Raw genomic sequence first — 23,607 nt, 5'->3', positions numbered from 1 at the left:
AATCAAACTGCAACTTTCTATTGCTGGTTTTAAAACTACTTTTCTTCCAAAGTGAAAACAGATCTACTCTTTTCCCCTGGTCCAACTGATATTCAACTTCATACATCTAAAAAGTAGCAAGGACTAGTAAGGAGATCAAATAAAGCTTCAAAATGAAGAACAATCTATGGAAACTTAAACATGGCTACATTTACAACTTAAATGACTAGCAGATCACACATACAAAGTTCCCACATACCAAATACTATTTAACTACCATGGATCAGACTAGGCTATTCTTTAATAGCTGTACAGAAGAGTTAAATTTAAATTTTTCATTTTAGATCAATACCTTCTGCCTAAATTAGAATTTCACATATAACAAATCAATAATTCTCAGTATTTTCTCAAAATTCTTAGAGTGGCTAAGAATTAACAAACTGACCAAGGCATAACTGACACATGTTAACAACTAATGTGAAATGAAGTGCACATAAATGACCATGTCTAGAACCACAAGGACAGCACTTATTCCATGGAGCAACAGCTTGCTCCCCTGAAATTAATGCTGAGGATTAAAAGAGCCACCAATTCAAAGCGTTGTCTAGTTTGAGTTGCAGATGATCATATTTACAAATGTGGGACCACACAACCATAAAAGAGTTTGACAGAACGTTCCATGCCACTTGTTCCAAAGTAATTCTTAACCCACACATGCTACAGAGTCATCCTAATGCAATTCAAGATGCAGTTGTCTTTGTATCTCTTTCATTTTATTTTCTACTCCTTTCCACATTTACTTGCTTCTGTTTATTTGCATTCTACTCCTTACCCCTCCTCATCAAAAGGAGTTCCCAAGAATTAGGTTCCTGATATCATTACCAGGAGGTTAGGAGATCACTGAGCTGAGTTAGCTTCATACATCACCACTCCCAGGAGTTTGGGTATTAAACAAGAAACCAATATCTACTTCTTCAGTGCAGAACAGCTAGTTAAAGGGGAATGTGGTGTTCTACAAGACTGATTATTTCCCCAAAAAATTCTGAAACATGGACAGAGATTCATCTTTCCTCAAATGCACTGCTCTCATGCACAAATCCATTCAGTAAATGTTAGTGAATGCCTATCACCTTCCAAACAGCATTCTAGGTAGCAAGAAAACAACAATGTACAAAACGAACACAAATCCTGTCCTTGAGAAGTTTCTAATTAATAGTGGGGCAAGTCTAAGATACTATTCAACAGGTATGTAATTAAGGCAGCCGGCGTTAAACATTACCCATTCCTGCAAATACATGCACAAAGGATCTGAGATGCTTGATGTCTTGTTTAAATGACAGTGGCATAAAACTAGCACAGACTTCCAGTTCCAGTACCAGCCAACTTTATACTTTGTCTGAGTCACAAAGTCTACTTTAAAAAAAAAAAGATCGGGGGAGGAAAGGAAATGGGGTGGGGTTGTACCTAGTGGTAGGGCACTTGCCTACCCCTTGTGAGGCACTGGTCTCACTCCTCAGCACCATATAAAAATAAAATAAATAGAAGTGTGTGTCCATCTACAACTTTAAAAATGGGGGTGTTAGAAAAATTCTAAACTCATCTTGTCAGATACCCCAATTTTCTCACGTAAGAATATGGGTCACAAAAGACTATCAGAAAATACAATTGATTTTCTGGGTGTGTTGGGGGGAAGACCTCTACAAAAAGGCAAATATCACTCTTTATGTCACTAGGAGTCATGTATCAACCTCTTAAGGGGGAGGTGTTACGTCCTTGAAGCCAGTGACTTTACCAAGGCATGCTTAGTAAGGACTACAGAGACACTGCTGTATTATCAGTCACACTCGGATTCAGTCATGGACACATGCTCCCTTTAGGCTCCCTCCATTTACCTTGATATAACTCATGAGTTGTTTTTCAGATTCAAGAACAGTGACTACTTGTACTTTCAAGTTTGAAAATGGCATTATCTGGTACAACACCCAAATGAACTAAATATCTAAAAACCAATCAAATAGTCAAAAGTCCACAAGGAGGGTACGTATAAATGGAAAGGCAGACATTTTCTATTCCCCCATGTGCACAAACAGATTTTTAAAAAAAGCACTTCTACTGGAATAGAACCTAGCAGATGCCTGGGATCACAGAAGCATCCTTCTGCTATGTGTTTCTAAAGCTGATTGTTGTTGTACTAAAAAGCACTATTTGCTCATAAACAACACTTTTAAAGCAGCTTCCTTATATAGAACTTAAAAGTACCATTTAAAAACTATTCTAGCATCATACTATTTAAATAGAAATGGATACTGGACTTAGTTTATAAAAAAACAAGTAGTCTTTCACAGAGTTTGGAAGTGATGGAAAAAAAAAAAGTACTCTTTATTACCATTGCTTTTCCAGACTTAGTTTATTTTACGTAGGTATTACATGTTGAAAAAAGTCAAAACTACAGAGAAGTTAAATGAATGTTTACCACTCTTTACTGAGTTTCACAAATTTTAATATATTCTAACAAAATTCTCTAACATTTATCATGTGTCTACCCACTTTCATGTCCACACTTTGATCTCCCCTTCCCCATACACAAATGTATACGAATATATTTTGTTGAACCATTTCAGAGTTACTGGCAGACATCATGATTCTTTTCAAACTATTACTTTGCCCCTTACTTTAGCATAAATCTAAAATAAAAGCAAGAACATTGCCCTCCATAACTACAATTTCCTTCACATGTGCACGTCCTCAGTGTCACTCAACACCACCATCTGATGCAGTTATTCATGATCTGCAGTTGCCATCAAAAGACCTTTGAGGCACGTCCCACAACCCAGGACTGGAAAAATCTCGCACTCTTGCTTTTCTGATTGTCATGTCTCTGTGGTGTCCTTTTGAACTACAAAAGCTCTCCCCACCTCTTCATTTGATTGTTTAAAACAAACACAGTTGCAGTGATCTCTGACAGTCAGGTGAACTCAATCACAGTATCAGATCATTTCTTTATAAACAGCCATAGGATAGACTTAATGTATGTCAAAGAATGACTTTAATTATTTTTATACATTTAAAATTCTCTTTTCATCTCAGTACTATCCTTGTATTTCCAGAATCTGATAAAGGCCCACAGTCCAAATGCAGACTCTACAAAGCTTGTCTCCAGACATTTTGCACCTGATCCTGAACTTCAAACACACTGTTTCTGCAACTCCAGGGCATACTCACTAAATATAATTTTTGTAAGATGGGAAACAATCACCTTTGTATCTGAGTAGAGATGATCCAATGATTAATCAAGTGACTACTTATTGTTTCTTACTTTGAAATCAGAACCTGAGACAGGATAGGACACAGGATATACTATACTAAGATGTGAGGGGAATGGTATATGATCTGGTAATAACTATGTCCTTAAACAAATTTGGACAAAAGTTCAAAACAATATACAAACGTAGATATATATATATATAAATTCTACTATGCCCTTCAACTGTCAGAAAATTTGGGCTGTCAAGCAAATCAGGAGGAAGGCCACCAACAGCACCAGAAATTTTGCACTGGTCTTTGACCATACTCAATAATGTTCAGGTCTAAAGCTGGATTTCTGCCAAAATATCCACAAACAAGGAAAAATTAGAATTTATAAGATTATTTTCCCAAGTGAGTCTGATTGTGGATTTCTGTAAAGAATTCCAACTAAACAAGTCTAGATTATGGTAAACACAGTTTGAAATTACTAAGCCAAACTTATTTTTTTATTGACAGCACGGTTCCTGCCTTACAATAGGGCTTTTTAAACATTTTTTTTTTGGGGGGGGGGGGACATTTGTGCTTTCAGTCAACAAGTATTTAGTTAAGTGCACACACTCATGCTAGACTGAGTACTAGGCACTGATAGAAACCATGAAAAACAACCAGTAGGTCCCACTCTCATGGAACTTGATTCAGTAACAGAAGACAGACAAAAACTACAAATAAGTGAGTAAATACCTTTACAGAGATGATACTTTTGATGATGACAGTGGTATTAAGGAAATGACAAGGAAAGAATGACAGAGTGAAAAATAAGGAAAGGGGGTGAACTTGGATGGGTGGTCAGAAAAGACCACTCGGAAGAAATGTTTCAATTTAAGCCTACCATGCGGGATGAACTGTGTGACACAGCAAACTAGGAAGATGACAGAAACAAAGGCAGGCTATGTGGAACATAGGGGACCTAGAGGGACAGTGGGAGTGGAAATGGGCAGGAGCCACTGCAGGCTTCACAGACTATGACCAGTTGTTGGAAATTATTCTCAGAGCAGTGAGAAGCCCCTGAGGAGCTGAAGCAGGAGAATGCTACAGTGCGACCTGTGTTTCACAGAGATCATACTGACTGACACACAGAGAATGAAGAACTGTCACAACGAACCCAGCATACCCTGTAGCTTTGCCCACTGTTCACGTCTCCAGTTCCACCTTGAGAACTAATGAGAGGCAAAAACACATAGTAGTGGCACTATAAATATGCAGAAGTGATGGAGCAACAGGGCAGAATGGCTTCCTCATCTCCGTGCAAGGGCAGTGGATGAGGCTGAATAATATACAAACAGCTTTTCTGTTCTCAATATACTTGGAGAACTTCTCAATGGTTTCAAAGGCATAGCTAAATCAAGAATAACTTCACTTTGAGTTCACCATCAGGTTTTCATTTTTAAAATGCCAACAAAACCCTTTCCAATATCTTATGTCACTGACTCACCATTACTCTTAATTGCCACCAGACTGTGGTGTATTAAAGAAGACCTCACAATAATGTCATGTGAAAGTGATTACCCAGCCCCTCCCATCCAGGGTCCCCAGGCTTGTTCATCCACTAAGGTTCAAAAATGATTAGAAAAAGTGGTAAGGCACTGAAGTAGCTGAGTTTCCAGAACTTGGTATTCAACAAGAGTTGAAGGAAATCTCCTACCAACTCGGCAGTTCAGACAAATTGCTCAAGGTAGGGAACAGATTAGACCACTCGCCCCATAGACACTACAAAATATATAGTCAGCATGGGGGAAAGTATGCAACTTCATTGGAAAACAAAGCGAGACAAACTTTTCTTGAAATTCATATGATAATACAATCAAAAAGACAAAAACAAACAAACAATGAAAAAACAACAACCAAAAAGAAAAATCCATCATCAATGGCCTTGGTAACTGCATTGCGAGGAACTTTTTGCTAAAATAAATATTCTGATCCTATCGAACTATCTGTGAACATTTTAAAACATAGATTTGTATCCATAAAGCTGCCCTTTTCACCAAGCATGGTGGGTGGCACATGCCTGTACTCCTAGTAACTAGGCAAGGTTGAGGCAGGAGGATCATTAAGTTCAAGGCCAGCCTCAGCAACTAAGCAATGCCCTAAGCAATTCAGTGAGATCTTGTCTCAGAACCAAAAATAAAAAGGGCTGAGGATGTAGCTCAGTGATTAAATGCTCCTGAGTTCACTTCCCATTCTCAAAAGGAAAAAACAAAAACAAAAACTATTCAAGTGACAGATCTTCAAAAAGAAAATATAGTAAACAACATAATTTGAAATCAACACTGTTAAAATTCTTACATTTTGACCCTGTAACCTAGTTCCCTACATGTTCCCATAAGATAAATGATAACTTAAATCAAAGACAACAGATAAATGTTATCAAATGAAAACAGTGCTGTTTGATAATAAGTATTTTTTAGTGAAATTAATCTATTCCTTGTTATATTCCTAGAAAATATCTTTGAATATACTTTTCATGTAGGCAGTAATTTGGGGAGTATATCTCTTCAAATATGTATATAAACAGGTCACCTATATACTTAAAATTTTTCTAAAAACTGACATTTTATTTCATTTTCATAACATGTTGATTTTTGTTCAACATTAATGTAGCTAATCAGTGAAAATGGTTTTCTTTTTCCAAAAGAAATAACACTTTGACAGGAAACAGAAAGTCTCACATTAAGGCTCATCAGCTGTTAGACCAACATAGAGTACTGGCATTGATTTTTTTTTTTTTTTTTTTTAAATCATGCACATTTACACCCACAATACACACATACACAAATAGTACGCGGCTTGGTAGGCTACAATGTGCTTCCTAGCACTACAATGAAATCCCTGCCAGAAACTTAAAAAGTGAGGAGAAAATCACTCCACAGAGTGAAAAGTCACAAACACACCACAGTGTTAGTTGTGGCTTTCTCCTTTCCGGCAAAGAGATAAACAGATGAATGATAGACAGATAAAGAAAGATGATATGATATGACAGAGAAATATGGGCGAGAGTGAGAGAGTGAGGGGGTAGGGAGAGAGGAGCAAAAGGCAGAGGGACGGGCAAGAAGGAAGTGAGTCTGTGTAAATGCCCCCCAAAAGAGAATCATTTGGTAATTATAATGAATACCCACAGGAACCATGACGAATGCTGCACAGAAAGAGTAATAAACGGGTAAGTGCCATAAGAAAATCATAAAAGTATATGCAATCCACGATAAAACATACACAAGGACAAACACTGGAAAAGAATATGCAAAGATTAAAACTCTTGCCAATGTTAGGAACACAGCTTTTCCCTAATTTTTCCTGCAGAAAAGAAAAATTAACAGAGTGGAAAGAAAGGTTCAAACTGCTTATACCATTAGCTTCGAGAGAGAGAATGTATTTCATAATCAGGTCATACTTCTGGCTACTAATGTTAAATGCAACTCTGGGTTGACGGCTCTTAAGACTGAAGAGGGCAAATGGAAAGTTTTTCAATGCTAACACTTTTAAGGCTTTTCCCTTGCCACTATAAAACCTAGCTGAATATTAAGAAATCTTTTCTTGTCTTTTTGAGTGAGTCACTGTAATGAAGGTCTCAAGTATAAATAGAAGGACTCAGAATACAGTGCCGGAACGCATCCCTTCTAAATCTCTCTGAAGGCTTTCACCTTCACTGAGAGCGCAGCTCACCTTAGTTCTCCACTCCTGAAGCAAATGGCCAGGCCACTGCTTCATCACATGCCATAACCAAAGCTTTCCGTCTGGCACCTTATCTGGTTCCCTGAGTACAGAAGTGGCTGGTTGACTCAGGTAATGTGATTCATATACATTTCCTTCACGTTCCCTGGGGGTGATAAACCCCATTGGTAAGCACTGCCTTGTTTTCCTCTTTCATTTTCTTCTAAGGTAAGGCATACCTAACATGCGCACCGGAGACCCAAGGAGAACACTGCACATTTTAGCAGACAGCCTGGAGCAAGAAGGGGAGGAGAAAAAGAGCACACAAAGCCTGCCTTGTTTTTTCAGTCTTTCTTAGACAAATTCCACACAAGGAAAAGCCACTGCTGAGGATTTTACAGTGGTGTTAAACACTACTTAAGTCCCCTGAGACGTAAGAAATGCATTCCTTTTAGTATATACTGTGAGGAGCGACTCAGCTTTTTTGAAAGATAATCTAACAATCAGGAAAAAGCAGAGACCAGGGTACCTGCACTCAGCTATTCACACACCCTTTTTCTTTTCCTTCCCATCAACAATGCAAAAAAAAAAAGAGTTCTGCAATTGTTGATGACACTGTATGACAGCTAAGACCAGATTCCCCCTTCCCAAGGAACATAAGATCTAAACAGAAGACAAAGCAAACAATACAAGCAATTACCAAGGGAACAGCCAGTTCAGTAAAAATCAAGAAGTGTTAACTACCTATATGAAATTAAAAGAAGGTGAGTGCAGATGCAATTACCATGAACAACAATAGGTGTGCACATGCAGAGCAGTGAAACTGGAGTATATATGACTGAGCTGTCTACTGAAGACCTACAAACTACCGACAGCCTACTATTATACCTTATTAGGAAGAAATAACTTTTATTAATATCTGAATTTCAGTCTTCAGTTTTTCTAGTTTATTCACAAACTGACTATAAAATGTATTACAAGTTATATAATCCTCAAATACCAGATTGAATTCAAGATTCTTAAGCACTGGAAGGTATACATGGAAAATCCATACTGCATATCATCTAGATGGTTACAATGGATCATGAAAATCAAAGGCACTACTTCCTCACTCTTGAGATAACAGGGATTATAATGATTTATATCTACGTGTATACGGCCTAACATCAGATATTAGTTAACCTGAAATCCTGAAAAAGAAATGAAATATGAAATAATAAAAAATAAAAATTTATGTATTCTTATACGGAATACGAAGGAAACATATCAAATGATATTGTGGGTAAACATCAATTGGCCTAAAATCGCATCTTTTACAAATATGTGCTCTTTTAACTGTCTTCCACTCCATTTGAGGTAGGATAGAAAAAATAAACAATGGGTAGAAAGGAGACATCAGAAAATACAAGAAAAAAATTTATATAACTTCTTAGTATAAAAGCCTTATGCTAAATTTCTATATTACTTTCCTCCCCAAGCCACTTTTCTCTCCCGGGCCTGTCATTCCCAAATTCCTAAAAAACCTGTACATCTTAAGAGTTACTATTAATTTATTCACTTATGAAAATTACCTTGGGCTAGTGATGTGCTCGGTGCTAGAGAGCTTGCCTAGCATACACCAGGCCCTGGGTTTAATCACCAGCACCACAAAAAAAATTTAGAAATTAGTGAATGTAATAAACAGATTGAGCAAAGAGAGATGGGATATTATAAGAAACTTCCAATTTTATCTACTGGTCATATTAGAGAAGCTCTATCCACCTAAGGATCCTGAGAACTATCAGACCATCATAAACAACCTTATGATCACTAAACTGACATCATCCCCACATACCACCCATGCCCAATCATCAACAAATTTTCTTTAAAAGAAGAGCCATCACATTGGAGATGGCCCACTCTCTGTTTTCAAAAAATAAATCTTTCTCTGCCTCTAACTTAAGTTCATTTCTGCAAAGTTAGTCAAGAACCTCACTCCTCCTGAGTTGAGATCCATCTCTCCTGGAATGCCTCAGATTTCTTCTAGCAAAAAAAATGAGCACCTAGATTAAATGACGGTCTTCATTTCCTCTGTAAAACATACTGAAAGATTCACAGCCAAGGAGTGCTCCTCTATAAAAAAGAGGCACCACAGTACACTACTCCAAACCTGTTTCTGCTGGTTTTATTTTAGGAAATATACATTTCACTAATTACATGTTGAAAAAAAAAAAAAAAAAGAAATTAAGTATAGGTAAACCACTGATAAAAATTAAGCTACACAATAAAGACCCAATGAAGGACGTCCCTTTAAAAGAAATTGTTAATTGTAGAGACAACTATACAACATTGTGAAGAATTTAAAAGGATTCTATACTCAAATCACTGACATGTCTCAATTGTTGCATGATTTTTACTAAGCCCAACAGATAACTGTCAATGTCCCATGGATATGGTTTATACAAGGAAGAAAAACTGCAAGACAAATCAGTGGAAACCATTCTCAAGCTAGCCCTCACTGCATATGATAAATTACTAGGATTTTTCTTAAAACCTGTTGCTAAGTTGAACCCCAGACCAACTGAGTCAGAATGTATAGGGTTGATATTTGGACATCAACATTTTTGTAACCAAGTTAATGAAAAGAAAGAGGGGAAAAAACTCAAATGAACAAAATTAGAGATGAAAATTAAAATATCACTATAGAAACTTCTGATATATAAAAGAGTATAAGAAAATATTCTGAAAATTTACATTCTAATAAATGAGAGAAGCTTGAAGACATTGACAATCTCTAGAGAAATGACTTACCCAAATAAAACCAGGGGGACACAGAAATTTAAACAGATCAATTTCAAGCAACGAAATTGAAGATACCATTAAAAGTCTACCAACAAAGAAAAGCCCAGGTTCAGATGGATTCTCAGCAGAGTTCTACCAGATCTTTAAAGAAGAACTAACACTAATCCTCTTGAAATTATTCCAAAAACTAGAAGAGGAGAAAACCCTTCCCAACTCATTCTATGAAGCAAGTATCAACCTGATAACAAAATCAGAAAGATATTAAATAAAGAAAACTTTGGACCAATATCCCTGATGAACATAGGTGCAAAAATTCTTAATTAAATCCTGGTAAAGCACACACAAAAACATATTTAAAAGACAGAGCATCATGATGGACTGGGTTTCATTTCAGGATGCAAAGTTGGTTCGACACATGGAAATTAATACACATGATTCATCAAATCAATAGACTTAGAGACAAATCACATGATTATCTCAATAGCAGACAAAATATAGCATACATTCATATTTAAAACACTAGTAAAACTATGGATAGTAGGAGCATACATCAACATTGTAGAAACTATATACAGCAACCCCAAGACACAGAAAAACTGAAAGCATCCCTCTAAAAACTGGAACAAGACAAGGGTGCCCTCTATCACTAATTCTACTCAACACAGTCTTGAAATTTTAGCCAGAGCAATCAGGCAAAAGTAAGAAATTAAAGGGATAGGAATAGGGAAAAAAGAGCTCAGGCTGTCCCTATTTGCCAACAACACAATCCTATATTTAGAATACCCAAAAAATTTCACTACAAAACTTCTACAACTAATAAATGAATTCAGCATAGTAGCAGGATACAAAATTAACACCCGCAAACCAATTGCATTCCTGTATACCAATGACGAATTAGCTGAAAGAAAAACCAGGGAAACTGTCCCCTTTACAATAGCCTTAAAAAATAAAAAAAATTGGGAAATCCATATAACAAAAGAGATCAAAGACCTCTAAAATATAAATTACAGAACACTAAAGAAAGAATCTGAAGAAGACCTTAAAAAACAGAAAGATCTCCCATATTCTTGGATAGGCAGAATATTGTCAAAATGGGCACACTACCAAAAGTGCTATGCAGACTTAATGTATTTCCTATTAAAATTCCAAGGATTTTCTTAATAGAAATAGAAAAAGCGGTCATGACATTCATTTGGAATTATAAGAGGCCAAAAATAGCCAAAGCAATCCATATCGAGAAGTGAAGCAGGCAGCAGCACAATACCATACCTTAAATTATACAACAGAGCTACAGAAACACAAACAGCATGGTATTGGCACCAAAACAGATAAGGAATAGAACAGAACACACAGAGACAAATCCATACAAATAATAGTCATCTCTAACTAGACAAATGTGCCAAAAACATACACAGGAAAAAAGATAGCCTCTTCAACAAATGGGAGTGAGAAAACTGAAAATCCAATGTAACAAAATGAAATTGAACAGTTATTTCTCACCCTGCAGAAACTCACCTCAAAGTGGATCGAAGACTTAGGCATTAGACCAGCAACACTGCATCTACTAGAAGAAAATGTATGCCCAACACGCCAACGTGTCGGCTTAGGAACCAATTTCCTCAGTAAGACTCCTAAATCACAAGAAGTAAAATCAAGAAGTAAAATTCAAAAAAAGAATGAATAAATGCATGGTACCAAAGTAACAAATTTCTTCACAACAAAAGAAACAAGAGCATGAAGAGAGAGCCTACAGAATGGGAGAAAATCTTTACCACCCATACCTCAGATAAAGCATTAATCTCCAGGATACATAAAGAACTCAAAAAGCTTAAAACCAAAAAGGAACTAAACAGACACTTCGCAAAAGAAGAAATAAAAATGATTAACAAATATATGAAAAAAAAATGTTCAACCTCTCTAGCAATTAGAGAAATGCAAATTAAAACTACAACGAGGGCCAGGCATGGTGGCACATTCCTGTAATTCCAGTGGCTAGGGAGGCTGAGGCAGGAGGATGAGTTCAAAGCCAGCCTCAGCAAAAGCGAGTCACTAAGCAACTCAGTGAGACCCTGTCTCTAAATAAAATACAAAATAGGGATGGGGGTGTGGCTCAGTGGTTGAGTGCCCCTGAGTCAATCCCCAGTACCAAAGAAAACAACAACAACAACAAAAAAAAAACTTACACTGAGGTTTCATCTAACTCTTGTCAGAATGACAATTATCAAGAACGAAAGTAACAATAAATGTTGGTAAGAATGTGGGGTAAAAGGTAAACTCAAAAAACATTCCTGGTGAAACTGCAAACACTCCAGAAAGAAGTATGGAGATTCCTCAAAAATCTAGGAACGGAACCACCTTTTTATCCAGTTGTGCCACTTCTTGGCATATGCCTAAAGAACTCAGAATCAGCATACTATACTGATGCAGCCACATCAACATTTACAGGAGCACAATTCACAATGGCTAAGTTATATATCCAATCTAGGTACCCTAAAACAAAAGAATGAATAAAGAAAACATAGCTTATATACACAGTGGAATATTTCTCAGCTATAAAGAAGAATGACATCATGACATTTGCTGGTGAATGGATGGACCTGGAGACTATAAGACAAATCCAAAAACCACAGAACAATGTTCTCTCTGATATGTGGATGCTAACTCAAAATGAGGTGGGGAGGGAATAGAAGAACACTGAACTAGCCAAAGGGCAATGAAGGGAATGGAGGGAAGACAGGAATAGGAAAGACAGTGGAATGTATCTGACATAACTTTCCTACATACACATATAAATACAATACAGTGAATTTCAACATTGTGTATATCCACAAGATGGGGATCCTAATTAGAATAAAATATAATTCATGCTTGTATAAATATGTCCAAGTTGACACCACTGTCATGTATAACTAAAAAAAAAAAAAAAAAAAAAAAAAAAAAGGAGGGGAAAGGAGGAAGAGGAAGAAAAAAGAAAGAAAGAAAAAGAAAAATAATAAGTCAACAGTAAGTCCATATTCCATTTCGGTCACAATTCTACACATGCAGCACTTCAACAGGGAGCTGTTAAGAGCTTGTTGAAATGACACGTGCTGCACCTGGTGGCACGCTGGGCAACATGGTCTAATGAAAGCCACATAAACTGTGCTGTATGCTCTTCAATAACCAGTGGCTCGACTGCTGCATGTAGTCATCCTCACACTCTTAGGAAGTGATCTGATATGTCTGAGATCTAGATTGGCTGTATCTTTTACTTCCAAAGGACCCTGATGATAACATGATCTTTAAATTTAACCTTCGAAACTAGGATTACAATTACATCCTTGGATTTACTTGAAAAAAATAACTAACTGAAATCCTTCTGAGGCAAATGAAACCCTTGAAATTTCTGGGCAGTTGTTTGTCCTTAAAGATTTTTATTTGAATTGTCAAAACCATCAAGTGATCTTTACATTGAAATGAATCCATTTTAAGGATGATAAAAATTTTACAGTGAAACCTGGTAGAAAGATCAAGTTCTTCTCATCTCAAAAAACAAGTTTTTCTCTACCACCTAACAAATAGAAGGTAAAGGAAACAGGTTCTTTGCTGTCTGAATTCCACTAGCTATCAAATAAGACTGAAGGAAATCACAGGGTCATACTTCATAACTTACCTTAAATTTCTTCTACCTTTTCCAACTGGCTTTCATGACACAAATCTCTTGCTTCATTCTAATGGAGGAACCAAATAATGCTCTATAAAATACCGCTAACAGTTAAGTACACTCATCATGATCATGCAAATTTCCAAACATACTATATAAATCAATTTCCAATTAACTCTGAAGTTAAAGACCAAGTCAGCATACATATTTTAAACTTAGAAATATATAGCATAAAGTTCCAAGGAAAGCTGCCAGTAGGACTGAATAATATTTACAATCACCTCAGAGCAGTTTTTCAAAGGAATATTACCACCTGAAAAAGAAATGATAGTCATTCCACTTGCCTTATTCAAGAGTTCATAAGATTGAATGGTTCAAGAAGAAAATCTAGTGTTTCATCTGCTATCCTCTTTTTGGCTAAAATGGCTACTAGAATTTTGTTTTAAATCAGGTTTAGTAATACCAATCTTAAAATAAAAATGCACTGCCAGATTTGCCTAGAAGAAGAAAAGTATTTCTAACATGATGCTATTATTAGAGACCTATACCTTGATAAAATAAAAAGATATGAAGATGGAAATGTATGTATGAGGGATAGTACAATTCACACTAAGCTTAAAATGGAGTGCTCCTAGCACAGATTAGTCAAGTGACTGAGATTTCACTTTGAAATAAAGAAGATAATAAAGGCAATTATTCTGAACACTTATTCTTAGCCTCTCAGAAATGCAAATACTTACAAATATTATTAGCATTTAATCACTTTTTAAATGCATTTTAAGAATCATCTGCTTCCAGGAAAATGGAATAAACATTTGTTTCCATACTATGTACAAGAAGTATAACTAAAAACCTTGGATGTTATAGATGAAACATTAATAGGTGTGGAGAAGATAAACTGGTCTTTGAACTGGAGCCTCCTCAAAAAAAAAAAAAAATCACTGAAAGTTCCTAAGATGGGGGGGGACAGGAATCCCATATCCCAGACTTAGAAGTGAAGAAGCTGGAACCCCAGAAATGCCAATGGAACAAACACAAAAGCCCTAAGAAAAGTCTGCTCTCTTAAAAAAAAAAAAAAAAAAAACACTAGAAAAAAAGGTGAGCCAGAAAGACAAGTATTGCATTTAAGGCTTTCAACATTGCCCACTGATTAATAAAAAACCATTCTCTGTAATATCAGTGACCAGTTAGGGAAGCACTAATAAGATGAACTATCCCCCCAAGCCTGCCAGTGTGGTACATCAGAGGTCTGCAGGAGAGCTGGAACTCCTGCTCAGTACAACCAAGGAGTTCCCCTTTCCAATCCTTTACAGAGAGAGTGAAACTACATTCCAAGGCAGGTCCCCTTGCCTTGCCAAGGAGCTGTCAGAAAAGACACTAGGATACAGAAGGTTTAGGTAAGAGTCAGTCTTAATAAAACCCAAAATATCAAGGTTTCACTCAACCTTGTATCATTCCTCACACTGAGAACCAATTGAATGAAAAAAATTAAGAGACCAAAACCTGGATATTAGAGATATTAAAATTATCTGCAAAAGATTTTAAAGCACTCGCCATAGAAATACTTCAGGCATGTAAATACAAACATGCTTGAGGACAAAGAAAAAAACACAAAGCTATAGCAAGGAAATGTCTCAACAAAGTAACAGGAGCTATAAAGAAAAGTCAAAGAAAAATTTAAAAGTAAAAGATTGAACATTCAGTAAAAAAGAAAAAGAATTAAAAATTCATTTAAAAAATTCTGTTGAAAGAAACTGAAGACAAAAATAAACAAAAAAGCATCATTGTTCATGAATTGACCAAAAACCCTAATATTGTTCATGGATTTAATATTTTTAAGATGTATATATTATTCAAGAAATCTACAGATTCTGAACAACCCCTATCAAGATCCCATTGGCATTTTTTGCAGAAATAGAAAATATTCATCCTATAATTCAATATGTAATCTCAAGGGACACCACATAGCCAAACAAGTCTAAAAAAAGAGCCAAGTTAAAGGACTCAATCTCCCTGATTTCAAAATACATTACAGAGTTACAGTAACTAAAGCAATGCAGAACAGGCATAAAGACAAATACACCAAAGTAATGTAATATAATATCCAGAAATAAACTCTCCTACATGTGGTTAAATCATCTTTGACACCTGGCTCTGGGTTTAATTCCCAAAACCAAAGTGGGACGCTGTTAATATCCAGAATTTATAAATAACAATTCAACAACAACAAAAATTAATTAACCAATTAAAAAGTGAGTAAATGACTTGGATATCATTTCTCCAAATATGAGACAAAAATGGCCAACAAAGATGTTCAAAATCGCAGGGCTGGGATCGTGGCTCAGTGGTAGAGTACTTGCCTAGCATGTGTGAGGCACTGGGTTTGATTCTCAGCACAGCATACAAATAAATAAAGGTTCACCAACGACTAACAAAAATATATGAGAAAACATTAAAAAAAGATGTTCAAAATCAGTAATCATCAGGGAAATGCAAATCAAAACCATAATACTACAATATCATATCCATTTAAAATGGCTACTATCAAAAACAGAACACAAGTATTGGTAAAGATACGGTGAAATTGAAAGACCTGTACACTATTGATGAGACTGTGAATGGTGTAACTGCTATGGAAAACACTATGGGTGTTCCTTGAAATATGTAAAACTGAACCAGCATATGATTCAACAATCCCACTTAAGGATACATACCTAAAAGAAATGAAAAGAGGTCTCCCAGCACTCATGTTCATATCACCATTATTTACAATAGCCAAGAGGAGCAAGCAACCCAAATGTTCAGCAGTGCATGAACTATCAATGCACGAACACCAGTAGTGTAGTCATAAAATGGAATACTGACCTTAGAAAGGAAGGGAATTCTGTCACATTAACCACATAGATGAACCTTGAAAATATTACATGAAGTGAAATAAGCCATTCAGAAAAAGACAAATGCAGTAAGAATATACTTATACTATATAGAATTCACAGAAATAGAAAGTCGGTTCGTAGTTACAGGCTGGGAGGAGTGAGAAAAGTGAAGTTGTTTCAAGGACATAGAATTACATATTTGCAAGATGAAAAAGTTCTACAGATCTGGTTCACAACAATGCAAATACATTTAATACTAAATTTTACACTTAAAATGGTAAAGATGATAAACTTCATAGAATATGTTTTTACCATGGTAAAAAACAAACAGCAATTTTTTGGGCGGGGGGCAATACTGGGGATGGAACGAAGAGGTCTTCTACCACTGAACAACATCATCAGTCCTGTCCCTGTCTACCTACTTCTTTTGAGACAGGGACTCACTAAGTTGTCTAGCCGACTTCAGACTTGCGATCCTCCTATCTCAGACTACCAAGTAGCTGCAATTACAAAATTTTAAAACTTAGTGGATGTGCTCAACACCAGGTAGAGAAAGAGAAGAATCACTGAATTTCAGGATAAAACTTTAAATACTCAAACTAATTTTATAAAAGAGAAGAAAGTGAAAAAAAAACCTGAGGTGAAAAGTAAGAGTTATCAGGCACCTATGAGGTTTTAATAAAAGATCTAACAATTGTGTCTTCAGAATTTCAGAAAGACAAGGTTAAAAGAGGACTAAAATATTACACGAAATAAAGATTAAAAACACCTCGATGTGGTCAAACCACAAACCTAAGATTTAAGAAGGTAGGAGGAACCGAGCAGAATAAGCTCAAAGTTACCTACACACCAAGACACACAACTCACAACTTCTAAGAAGTAAAGACAAACAAAAAACTGTGGAAGCAGCCAGAGAGAATGTATGCACGTCCTACAGAGCAAGGAATGACAGTGGGTGTCTCATCAGAGACCATGGAGGCCAGAAAAAGAGAAAGCACTCTTCAGCGATTTCAATTAAGAACCTTACACCAGAATCACAGGTCCTTTGTCTAGATATGCCAATTAAAAGGCAGATTGGTAGAGTGGGGGGAAAAACAATCCAACTCTATGCTATCCACAGAAACAATACAGAAAACAAAGATAAAGAAAAAGATAATCTGTGATTGTTAATTTTGTGTGTCACCTTGACTAGGCTAAAGGAACTTATAAAACATTATTTTTTGGTGTGTCTCTGAGGGTGTCTGTGGAAGAGATTACGTTTCACTTGGTAGACATTATTCCTCTCAGTTTTCACGCCAATAATAGGACATACACCTTCAAATTCCCAGGTTCTCAGACCCTGGGACAAACCAAAAGTTATGCCATTGGCTAATCTGGTTTTCCAGTCTTTAGACTCAGACTGAATTACACCACTGGCTTTTCTGGTTCCCCAGCGTACAGGAAGTAGCAGTTGGAGAGACTTCTTGGCCTCAATAATCCCATAAGCCAATTTCCATAATCAATCAATCTATCTACATATGGTATTGCATTGTGTTTACATAATTTATAATAGTCTACTGGTATTTATTTACCAGTTCAAGTGAAGTGTTAAAATTTACCTCCATTTTTTCTCTCTTATTTGAACTCATTTTAAAACAGAATGTTTTCTGACCACAACGCATTCAAATTAAAAACCAAAAAAAAGATGATTTTTAGAAAGTGTTCAAACCCTTAGAAATAAAAGTACATTTCTAAATAAACCATGCATCTGAGAGGTCTTAGTAAATATAAAAAATAAATACACTGAACTGAATGAAAAAAAAATTTCAAACTTTGTGGAACTCATAAAGCATTGCTGCAAGGAAAATTTATAGCAGTAAATATTCACATTTAAAAAGAAAAAAAGGCAGTGCTGGTGATGTAGCTCCAGGGTAGATATTAGAAAAATTAAAAAATAAAAAAGTCCCACCAAAATTTCAAATTTGTGGAACTCAGAATGCATTGTTGCAAGGAAAATTCAAAGCACACACTTGTGTGAGGCCCTGGGTTTAATCTCCATTAACACAATCAATCAATCAATCAATCAATCAATCAATCAGTCAGTCAATAAAAACAACTTTTAAAAAAGTTTAGCCATACCTGGTGATGTACGCCTGTAATCCCAGCAACTCTGGAAGCTGAAACAGTAGAATCACAAGTTCAAGGCCAGCCTGGGTAAAACATAGTGAGACCTTGTCTCAAAATAAAAATAAAATGGGCTGGAATTATAGCTCAGTGGTGGTGCATTTGCCAAGTATGTGCGAGGCCCTGGGTTCAATGCCCAGTACAAAAATTAAAAACTTAATTAATTAAAAAAAAAAAAAAAGAGTAATGCCTCAAACTAAGAACTCTTTATAAAAATGGCTTTTGGAAGAATACAAAAAGAATGCTTTAAATTTGTCTTGTAAGCAGCTCTGTCCTTGTGTTTATGCTTAAGACTTTTTATCTCGCTAGATGAAACACAATTTATTTTGACCAGTGTAAATTATAAAAATGAGTCATTCTGAAGGCACAAGAGAATGAAAGTTCTGCTAAGAAACATTAAGCTCTGGAGCACCATAAACATGCCGAAAACAAGACTCCCGAGTCCTGTTTCTGTTGTGGGCCACCCCAGTAAAACCAAGAGGGATATTCTGTAAGTAAGGAGCCTCAGCACTTTTTAGTTTTATATCGCCCTCTGCTGAGGACATACAAATGCATTCCTTCCTTGTTTGGTTACCAAAGGAAGAGAGAAACTGTAATTAAAATGACGCAACGTAATGTCCTCCTTTTTTTTTCTATGAAGATTACTTCTAGAATGCTTTTCTCCTTTTGGCATTCTTTATTCAGGTGACTTGACTCAGATTCCCAAAAGAGAACACTCAAAATACAAAGTAAAGGTTAAGAAGGCAGAGTACAGTTTTACTTATCAAAATTTTTAACAATGAACATAGGATATAGGCTTCTCAAATTAAAGTAATCCTCTAAGGAAAAAAGGAAATCTCACCTACAAATGGTAACCTTTCCAATCCTGTACACAAGAAGAAAAGTCAAAATAGTTTTAATAGTTAACAATGCAAATAGGTTTAAAATGGGGAAAGGTTCTTTTAAATAAAATAAAACTAATCCATAGTGAAGAAGCAATGCAAGAAAAATGAGCCCAAAGTGTTCTAACTTCTGTTATTCGGTGGGAGGAGTACTGGGAATTGAACCTGGGGCACTTTACCACTGAGCTACATCCCAAGCCCATTTTATTATTTTTATATTGAGATAGGGTCTTACTAAGTTGCGGAGGGTATGGCTAAACTGCTGAAGCCAACTTCAAATTTTTTCCCTGCCTCAGCCTCCTGAGTTCCTAGGAATTCCAGGCATGGGCCACCAAACCTAGCATCTAATTTATTTTTAAAACTAGGTGAATGGAGAAGGGATTTTTAATGGGCATATGTAAATAATTAACAACTATGAAGGCAATCATCCTAATTTTTTATCTTACCACATCACAGTTCCATTCTCTACAGCTTTTGTTTAACTCTACAGTCAATATGTCAATGTTCTCAACAAGCATATGAGGGAAGACAAGGTTTCAAGAGGTATTTTAGAAACCTCAGTACTGATCCTATAAATTCCCAAAAGAGTAAGTGACATAGATACATAGGAAACCAGAAAAATGGAAACAGCTGCAGGTAAGTAAAGATGAATCAGGATGTGCATGCTTTTATTCTGAAAGCCCAGTCATGGTATGTTAAAATACAGAACTGTTTAACATCAAAATTGTAGTTGCAACTAAACCTTGTTTTTTCTGTGAAATATACACCCCAACCCACAGTAAAGAGATGGTCTTATGTGTGTTCAAACAAAGTGATGGGAATTCTTTCTACATCCAAAGAATATTACCTAGCATGTCTACACATTAACAAGTAAAATCAGTCAGGCAAAAAGAAAAACTAAAACTTCTGACTCAGCAAACTACAGGTGATAGAAAGTCATTGATTACTTCACAATCAAAAATGTTTCACATTGCAAAGCAAATATTTCTCTGAAGAATGCTCCATTCAGTCTAATGTGACAAATCCTGCCTATCCTATTATTGTATTTTACTATTTTTCTCCTTTAAACTCTGGAACAAAGTCTGAAAAGCCCTTCCTCTTGGTCAGTGGCAATGTGGCAATGTCAGACTGCAGACACAGAGCCTGTGTTTCATCCAAGAATCATTAAGCCAGAGGAAACACAGTCACAAACACAACTTCTGGACTCTGCTTCCCAGAGTGGCTGGAGGAGCTGTCAACACCAGAGGACCAGAAGGAGGTGGCAGGTTTCCCTTGGGAAAAGAAAATGTATTGACTTACCTTCTCTGCATACTTGAACTTAACATAGAACCAGCTTGACTTGATCATTGTCTCACCTCTTGCCCTCAGAGGAAAAGAAGACTGGGGGGGAGGCCGAAAGTAAGGCATTGGGGGGTGACCCCCCCAACAGTATACTGCTGAAGAAAAAACAGTGTCAGGAAAGGCTTTTTTCAGATCCCGAGTTTTTCAAGGGATGACATGCATGTGTTCAAAGACAGGAAGAACAAAAAGAAAAAATGCACGATTGCAAGCCTGGCTCCCTTTCCCCTTCTGTTCCCCCACACCTTCCTTAGTACCTAAAACCTAAAACACTGTGTGATCTTGCTCCGGAAACAGCACTCCAGACTGCTTTGCCAAGCTGCCTGCCTCCCGCTGCTTATCGCTTCCTCTGTTTTCTCTTGGCTGGATGACAGGAGAATTCCACAAATGGACTTGGGCTGCCTTCATCACAAATGGCACACGTCAGTAGGCAGGAGGCGGGCTCTGGCCCTGGTCCCCTCCCAGAAGATGAATAATGAATTTCAGCTCTCCCCTCAGCACACAGATTAACACCTGGCCAAACATGATGCTACTGAGGGCTAGGAAAAGGACTTTGCCAGAGCTTTAACTCCAGGATCTCCAAAATGATCAAGAGGTGACCTTTCTCTACATCTAGAGATTACAACATTAAAAATAGTCCAGTTCTCCAGCAAAAAGTGAATCACAATTCTCAAACTGAAACAAAATCTTCTAACCGCCTATAACCAAAGAAAAATATCTGTGACAGCTTTCTCTTCCTTTCTACTTTGCCTAGCTGCCAAAATTGCTTCTAGTATTGAGCTATAAAAACTAACTGGAAAATTGACCAACACTTTGTGGATACATTTTTTTCAGATTCATAAGGAGAGTGTTTTCACTACTGTTAAACTTTTACATCATTAAACTTCTCAGAATTTTAGAAAAATTGTGAAATGTCATCAGCATTTAATTTATGAGATGCAAGAAAGAAAAGGATGCGGGTGAATAGCTTAGTGTATGTGAATGTGAGACATCCAAGTCCTGCTATTTTAAGGGTGCTGTGAAGGGTACAGGCACATGGAAAACATGATGCTCAGAAAATTTAATAATAGGAGAGCCCATCTCTCCTCTCCACTTCCCATATCTCTAATACCGCATAAAAATACTTATTTATTAAAATAAAAATTTAGCCATCTGGATTTAAAGATTTCATAAGATGCCGTAAACTATCCCCACTTGCAACGAGACAAAGAGAAGCACATGAGTTTGAATGCATGATGTTATTATGGCCTCCATCTTCGAAAGTGGGTTTAAAAAAAAAAAAAGTCTGCAATATTTACCACTCAGCTGCTTTGTCCCCACTCTTATTCCTCAAGCTGAAGGGAGTGTTAAAGCTAATGGGAAATCTATATTGCTATCGGTAGGGCCAAATCTATATGGGTGGGGGCTTGTGTCCCTTTCCAGTCCACAAAACATCAGGACCATGTATGGCCCCATTTTGTTTCCCTACCTATGGGTCACGCAAGCACCAAAGACATAGAAGTGTAACCTCTTCATTGGACAGGCATCTGTCCAAAAGTGTCTGACGGCATATCATTCACTAAGACATAAAATGTCATTCACTAAAATTAGTATTCAAAATTTTAGGGGTCCTTATACTGAAAGGCTATGCTAAAAAACCTCTACCCTGGGCTGGGGCTGGGGCTGGGAGGTAGAGCGCTTCCCTAGTACATGTGAGGCACTGGAATCAGTCATAGGCACTACATATAAATAAATAAGGTAATTAAAAAAAAAAAAAAAAAAAAAAAAACCCTACCCCTACAACCAGTAAGTCACAATGATTATAAAACTTTCCTTAATAATCCTGAGGCAACATTGTTCTCCACACTCCCCTAAACACTCTAATACCACTTCAGCACAGTAGCTACCACAAGTGTGCAGCAAAACTTCATGCTGAGATCCACAGAAAGTGTGTCGAATCTCATTCCCCAAGTTTTCAGCATAATAAGGAACTCAGTGGATTCTAATTCAAGTCAGTGACTGAGTGAGGATAAAGATCACAGGGAGGCAGAAAAGACTATGGAATTCACACCAGAAGGGAGGCTTCTGCTTTCTCTGAGAACAATGGCTATATTCTTACTAGCATCCCCGCTAATTCCCAGAATCCTCTCTGGCATCCAATGTTCCTCTTGTCCAGAACACTTTATGTTCCTCCATCATACTCCTCACTCTTTAGGGTTGATATTTAACTCTAAATTCTTCCAAGAGGTGCAATTTATCCTCACTCCCATGTCTGGGTTACATACATCCATAAAAATTCTGAACTTACCCTTCCTTAGCTTACCACTGCTGCCTATTTATTTCTCTACATCTCTTTCTGAATTGGAGGGCTGCTGATATCAAGGTCCCCCATTTATCTCAATTTGGTCATACAGCAAGAATGGAGATGAGACAATGCATGTCAAGTCCTCAGAATAGTTTTTCTTGCATAGGAAGCTGTCTATAAATATTCATTGTAATTTTAGCCCTGAGGTGAGTGGGAAGATTTGGATCTACTACCAGGAGAACAGAGGAAATGACAAGGTAAATGCACTGACCAGCAACACTGGAAAAGCCTTTAAATGCCGAGGCCCACTGAGGCATACTGGTGAAAGCCCAGAGAGAGCCTAGATTCTTCCAAGGAAACAGAGTCTCAAGATGGCTACAAAGCTCCTGGAAGGAAGCAGGCAGAAGGATGAGTACTTCAAGGAACAAGGGGTGATGACAAGGCAGGTGGAAAGGGATTACCTAGGTACCACAGGCTGGGTAAGAAAAGAAACCTCAGGGGCTCACAGTCCAGAGAACAGTGAGGCTTCCAGTGCTCCACAGGAAAGATGGGGTAGCAAGAGGAAAGTGACAGGGTGAGCACAGGCTGACTGACCGCAGAGATGCGGGGCAACACTTGCTGTCTTCACTCTATGGACAGGTGATTTTTTTTTTTTTTTAATATTCATTTCTTTGTGAGTTTCCCCCTTTGTCACAAATTCAAGTGTTCACA

The 23,607-nt window shown here is 36.9% G+C and overlaps 1 protein-coding gene and 1 long non-coding RNA gene across 13 annotated transcripts in view; both read right to left on the bottom strand.

The window, feature by feature from the left end:
• Positions 1 to 23,607, bottom strand: part of AUTS2 (activator of transcription and developmental regulator AUTS2) — a 1,098,554-nt gene that overhangs the window by 686,497 nt on the left and 388,450 nt on the right. The window lies entirely within an intron of this gene.
• Positions 7,779 to 17,497, bottom strand: LOC306649353. The gene is made up of 2 exons (XR_013760629.1): positions 13,364 to 17,497; positions 7,779 to 11,342 (listed from the first exon to the last, which is right to left on the bottom strand). It is a non-coding gene; the product is annotated as an uncharacterized lncRNA (long non-coding RNA).

This window comes from Sciurus vulgaris (genome assembly GCF_902686455.1).
Source record: "Sciurus vulgaris genome assembly, chromosome: 18".
NCBI lineage: Eukaryota > Metazoa > Chordata > Mammalia > Rodentia > Sciuridae > Sciurus > Sciurus vulgaris.
The sequence above is the reverse complement of the archived record's forward strand: the minus strand, read 5'-3'. Positions and strand labels throughout refer to the sequence as shown.